The sequence below is a fragment of the Arachis ipaensis genome, chromosome B9 (genome assembly GCF_059453495.1).
Source record: "Arachis ipaensis isolate K30076 ecotype BB chromosome B9, ASM5945349v1, whole genome shotgun sequence".
Taxonomy (NCBI): domain Eukaryota; kingdom Viridiplantae; phylum Streptophyta; class Magnoliopsida; order Fabales; family Fabaceae; genus Arachis; species Arachis ipaensis.
Genome location: NC_142444.1, coordinates 116,169,438 through 116,176,514, shown reverse-complemented (window position 1 = coordinate 116,176,514; position 7,077 = coordinate 116,169,438). Strand labels below are relative to the sequence as shown.

The 7,077-nt window shown below is 28.0% G+C and overlaps 1 long non-coding RNA gene across 2 annotated transcripts; it reads right to left on the bottom strand.

The window, feature by feature from the left end:
* Positions 1-2,146: 2,146 nt before the first annotated feature.
* Positions 2,147-3,146, bottom strand: LOC148546026 (uncharacterized). 2 transcript variants are annotated; one of them, XR_015899122.1, is made up of 4 exons: positions 2,981-3,146; positions 2,774-2,895; positions 2,574-2,642; positions 2,147-2,446 (listed from the first exon to the last, which is right to left on the bottom strand). It is a non-coding gene; the product is annotated as an uncharacterized LOC148546026 (long non-coding RNA). The 2 variants fall into 2 exon arrangements; XR_015899121.1 differs by having other exon boundaries at positions 2,147-2,642.
* Between the last annotated feature and the right edge of the window lie 3,931 nt (positions 3,147-7,077).

Here is a 7,077-nt window from a genome sequence, read left to right as displayed (position 1 = left end):
CATTTTGAACAAAGTGAAGATGGAAGAGAGTTGGGGCTGGGAATAGAGAGTATATGGCACAGCAAACAACACAGTGAGTAAGGAAGACTGAATAATAGGGTTAGAAATTTTTAATTGGTGAAATTACTAAAAAACTCGCCTATGTTAGAAATAAAGTAAGATTATTTAAAAAATTTCAAATATTCGAAAAATTATCAGGGGTGGGGCGGGGATCCCCGCTCAGGTCCTCGCGTCTGTCTCGGAGAAATTTTGCTCCCCATCTCTATCCCAACGGAAAAAATTTTCCACTATCGGAGTCCCATTCGAGGCGGTCCTCGCGGAGATCCCTGCCTCCTAAAAATTTTTAACACCCCTATATATATATATATATATATATATAAGTTGAATACACTTACTTACAAGATATTTTTCGATTCAAATTAAAAAAAAAATTAATTTTTTTTTCTCTCTTTTAGTTTTAAGTATTATTTACTAATGCAATAAAAAATAAATAACAATAACAATTCACATAATTAAAATATATCATCTTAATATATATATGACATTATATATATAAAAGATTATTATATATGATAAATAATTTTTTTATAAAGATAATTTATGTATAAATCAATTAATTTTTATAATGTATAATTTATTGCATAATTTTCTCCTTTTAATATAGATAATTTAATGAATTTAATATACAAAATATAATTTATATTAGTTAACATACTAAATGTAACTTAAGCCATCATCTAGAATAATAAATATAATAGTACATTACCTACTTACTTATTAATATTAAAAAAATATATAAATAGTATAAACTGATTTTTTTGGTAAAAAACAATAATAAAAATTATTAATTAAGTTAATTACGTAATAAAATTATTATGAATAATATCTTAAATAATAATAAAAATGAGATAATTATTTTCACAAACGACAAAGTTTATAAAAAAATTTTGGATAATAAATCAACCCTCAATAAATTATACATTAGCCTTGTAAAAAAAATAAATTATACTTAAATATTATTATTTATGTACTTATATATATATATATATATATATATATATATATATATATATATATATTATCGATTATTAAGTTATAATTAATTTCTAATCTAATTTAGGGTAATTGAAATTTAAATGATTGAAAATATTAAATACCAAATATTTTGTACATAAATTTTTTTTTTGTAGTTATTGACATTGAAAAATGATGCGTTGTTAATCAATTATGAATTTAAATTTCAACGTGTAAGAAAATAAAAAATTATTTTAAACTTTATTTCACTAACCAGAATAATTTTAAAATAAAAATCACATTGTATATTATATTATAGGATAATATAATTATTTATTTTTTAAAGATAATTATTATCAAATAATATGGTGTAAGAAATTGGAAAAAAATATATTTACCAATCTAGAACATAATAATTCATTTTTCAATAAAAAATTTATATATTGAATAGCAAAAGTTATTATGGTTTCTCCTTACACAAAATATACTCAACGATGGTATTTTGGTAATATTATCAAAAAATATTAACCAATTTAATCGTTTTTGTAATGTCATAGGTCGATAAGTTTGAAAACTTGAAAATCATATCATAAAATATGAAATTTTAACTAGTAATAATGTTGACCATATTATTTTTCCTTCAAGAATGAATATGAAACAACAAATAAAACTGTCATAGATAAATTTCTATAAAGACAAATCTCCATAAGTATTGCCATCAATACTATTTTTTTTTCTATGATATTTTCTAACTCAGCAGTTTGAGGACTAATCCACTACAAATTGAAGTTCCATTTATTAAGAGTCTATCGTTAGTTAATAAATTGCTACATAAACAACATAAAATTTAAATCCCTAATACTTATTTAAGCGGACAAGTAAAATAATCATTCAACCAATTTAAATTAATTAAAATAAATATTAATTATTTTTAATATTTTTAATATTAAAAATTATTAAATTTTTAATTATAATTTTATAAAATATTTATAATAATAATTATTATATATATTTTTCATTTAATTTTCTTTAATAAAAAAATTTATATGATTTATCCAAGTGTACAGCACATACAATAGTTCAACTCAAAAGGGAATAACTATGCACAAAAAACATAAAAGATGAAGCCACCACAAGCCTTACAACTTATCATCTAATGGTTAAAATGAAGTATCTTCACATGATCTGTGAGGCCAACATATTGGCCATTGGTGCAATGCCTCGGCCACGAGTAGCCACTTTATTATTATCCAAGGGTTGGAGACTTTGGCACTGCGGATCCGTTTTTGGACTCATTCTGACTGCGTGAGTTGTTGCGAGTCTTGCTATCCCAATCCTTGATGGCCCGACGGCATATCTCATCTTTCAGTGGGTTGTGGTTCCTAAGCACCAAGTCAACGGCCATGCGCATCCTACTATGGTTGTTGACCCTCTGTAGCAATGATAAAATAGGAAACATCAAAGACAAAATTATAATTAAGCTAAATATAAGTAATAAAAACATGATGTTTTGAAAACACCCTTTTAAGTAAGTATAAGACATAAAAAACATAGGTTACCACCAAATCATATCACACCAAGAATTGGACATGATCATCCACTGGGAAACCCACATGCCACAGTCCTTTCTGCAAGAAATTATTAAGTTCGACAGAGACTACTAGTTAGAAAAGTCCTTATCCTTTGAACTAAGTAAGCTAAGTCAAGAAATCATAGCACATGCATTCTTTAATTTGGTAATTAATGGTATCAAACTTACGAATCTCTTGCTTGTTGGCCAATGGTAGGCTCCTTGATGTCGTAGGTGGAGGGGTGGAAAGAAAGAACTTTCTTCTCCTCGTACATTTTTGGGTTAGCCAAGAGGGTCTCAATGAAGAAAGCCTTCAAACAAAATATGTGATTTTTTTTTTAAATTATTATTCCTTAACATAGACTACACATTAATAATCATTTGTTTACGGCTTACAACGTTTCTCATTTGAGCAACCCTATCATCGTGCTCCAATGGAACCTTTGCGGAGTCCAAGTATACTAACTTGCTGTTGGTGAAATCAACCACCATCAAATACCAATGACGATTTTTATTGAGGGGAACATATATGTGAGTGATATGATCGGCATATCCCATGAAGTTGGTCTTTATAAACTCAAGTGTTTTCTTGCAATAGATGGTGTGGGGTGTACGGCCAATTGCTGAAATATTTTTCAATTTAACATGATATGAAGTAATCAATAATAAACCTTCCAATACATTGCGCACAACCAGCATGGAATATAGATAATTAACTGACAGCAAATGTAGTAGGCAGAAACCACTTCCTTCCACGTTTCTCTTTAGTCATCATGAAGGCAACTAGGTTGAGCACCTACGTTATATGGGATTTGAAACAGGGTTTAATTTACTTAGCTTGAGTTTATGGCATCTGTGGAAAAAGGCTAGTAATAGTATTAAATTAAGGTTTTTTGCACTTACATCATCAACCACTTCTTGTCCAGGACATAGGGTCCACAAAGCTTGTCGATCAACTTTGCAATAATCATTTGGAACCAATATCTCCCTGAAATGTAAGCCAACAAGAGGACAACGCTGTCATATGGATGGCAATACCACTCAAACTCGCGGGTACTCACCCCACTCTTACTCGTTCAGGCCGGATAATTTGGATTTTTACCAGAGTAGGTTATTGTGCGGAGCGTGATCGGGTTTAGATAATATCCATTCCTACCCGCATCAGTATATATATAATATATATAATATATGTAAAATAATTAGTAAAATGATTAATAATATTGTATCATATTTAAATTTTTATTTTAATTTATGTTATGTATGTGATGATGGTTATATAAATTTTGAAATTTAATTTTATTTATTGAATTTTAATAATTATAGAAACGGGGAGGATACCACAGAAGCGGATTAGGGTTCAACTTTCAATTTTTTACTATCTGCAAGTAGGAGCGGGGCAGATTTTATGTGGATTATTGTAAGATGGAGCGGGATGTAGAGCAAAAACCCGCCCCTACCTATCCCGTTGCCACCCGTAGGTTGCTATTCATGCGATACTGACAAACCAAATTTTAAAATGGTGAATTCTATGGTGTATTTTATTATGGTGCCTAAATTGCCTAACTTGCCTTTACGAGTAAAAAATAAAATGTATAAAATAAAAGTAAAATATTTAAAATTTATTAAATATTATTTCTTTGTCTTTTTTAGTAAGTTAGGCACCATGTCTTAGGCACCATTGCATTCACCTTTCAAAATATTGGAACAAATAAAAACATATAGGCAGCCAAGTCTTTCCCAAAAATATAGGCAGCCACCACCATATATCCGCCCCGATAAAAGTACATGTCGGGTGGGGGTCGAAATGCAAGATCCAACACCTAAATGAGAAGAACTAACTGTTTATAAATGCACGACAACATTATTTAAGCGATTGCGAATTGCGATGCTGCTTAAAAGTGATGTCTAATTTATTTAAAAAGATTAAAAATTAATATTTAAGAAAATAAACTAGACAAAAATTAGAGAGTGGAATTGAGCATACCAAAAGTTACTTGAGATGAACTCACATCTGAGCATACTAAAAGTTAGGAAAAGAATGGTTCTAACAGTGCAAAAATGTTACCTTGATATGGTGTCTCCCTTCTTCATCGATGACACACACTTTTCCTTGCCATGTTCCATGACCAAGGTCCCTCTTGTGTACGAATGAATTGAACTAAAATGAAGCGTGCGTATCATCAAAAAATAAAAAAAAATGATGAAGCGTGCGCAAGAAGCCTTGTGATAAGTTGATGGATCCAATGGAAAGAAAGGAGAAAATCACAACATTACTATATATCAGAAGGCTTTCCTTACAAACGGGCCACAGGATGCCTCCAGGCCCATAAGGAAATTCCAATATCATGTTTTTGTTTTTGAATATATAATCGAATGTTTTTCAAAATGAATTTTTTAACAAAAAAAAAAAAAAACAAAGTGAATGCTATTCTACCATCTCTAAAGTAACATGTAAATTACCCTCTCTGATATGTTATATTCTAATTCGATGTTTATTTTAATACATTTGTTATATATTTATTAAAATATTAATTTAACAATTTTCTTATATTAACTAAATTCTAAACTAAAATTGATGTGACAAATTAAAAATAAAAAGACAAATCAGTGTCACCGTGAAAATTTTCAATTTGAAAAATTTATCGTGTCAAATAGATCTTTAAATTTAGAAATTTATTATATACAATTTAGTTTCGAATTATATAAAAAAAATAAAAAAATTGAAACACTTTATATCTTGTTTTTTAAAAATTAATGTAACTAGTTTGTAATTATTTTTTATGAAGGTCTGGATTTTTATTTAATTTTTGTTAAAAATCAGAGATTTTGTAAAATAAAAGAATAATATATAACATTATTTTTTAAATATTTTGTTAAATTTCCAATAAATTTTAATGATTCGAAATCAATTTTTTATTTTTTATTTTATTAAATAAATTAATCATCCAACAAATTCTACTAAAAATTTAAAATAAATAAACATTAAAATATAACACATTAAAAAAATAATTTATATGAAATGTTTCTTATTCTTCTTTTTTTTGTAAACATGTGTTCCACTAAATCTTCATCACTTTGTACGAGAAACAATTTTCAGATACGTACATCTGATCCAAATGACCACAACAATGAATTTTCTCAAACTTTTTTATTAATTAAAAAAATAAATTATGATTTTATAATTAATTTTATAAATGAAATAAAAAATATTAAAAAATTAAAAATTATATCTTATTTTTTTATTTTTTTAACAATTAAAAAAATTTATTTTCAATAACTATAAAGAGTGGGTTTAAAAATTATATTTTATGACACATGAAATCTTTTAAATTCAGAGTTATATGTGATTTTATATATTATATCAAAGGATCTATCTAATTTTAAGACACGATAAATTAAAATTTTTTTTAAAAAAATATAAAAAATTTAAATTTTTAATATATTTATTTTTTATTTATTAAATAAAAATATTTAAAATATTCTATTAATGATAATATTATTATGTACTTTTAAAATATATGTTAGCTAAGTCTTAAAACATGTATGACGATTATAAAATGAAAATTCCGTCCACTATTTCTCTCACAAAAAGTGAAGATCTAGCATCGGAAGAGAATGAAATTGAGTTCCTTCTCATTATTCGAGGCAAATGAAACCATCTTTAGAAAGAATGAGAGAGTAAGCTTCTCCAAAAAAAAAAAAAAAATTAAACACATGTGAATAATAAAATAAAATAAAAATATTTTTAAAATTAATAAAATTAAAACATATTATATATATATATATATATATATATATAGAAGTAACGGTCATATAATCATTATTGCTAATAATATAACATTATATTATTCTCTTTCTCACTCTCTATATATATATGAGTTAATAGTCAATTTCGTTCTCAAAAGTGTTCTTGATCTCCATTTTTGTCCCCAAAAGTCAAAATTAATCAAAAACGTCCTCGAAAGATACATGAGTTGATGACGTTCGTCCTTCCGTCATCTCGGTGGGTGACATGGCAAACGGCCGCTTACGTGGTCCGTTAACTGCCTAGTTGGCCAACGCCAGGGTGTAGCATGTTGTTGCTGACAAGATAAGTTTTGTTTTAGACGTCAAATTAGTCCTTCGAGTGTATAAACCCTAATCCCAATTTTGAACGATAAATACATCGCCATGATCACTTTCAGTGGCAGTAGCGGTAAGTAGGAGGCGTAATCCCTGACTGGCTGCGTGGATGGAGACAGGAAATGGTGGTTGCAGTGGCGGTTTGTCACATGCATCGCACGACAGTCATGGATCTAGTGTGTCGACGCGAAGAAGGAGGGTGAATGCTCATGATGGATCATGTTTCTGTGGCCTGAAGACTGTGATTAAGAAATCTGGGACGGTAGAGAATCTGAATAGATTGTTCTATGCATGTCCAAGGTACCGGGTGAGTGATAGTAAAAGAAGTTATAGCTTTTTCATGTTGTTATATGGTGTTGGGTATTCTCTGA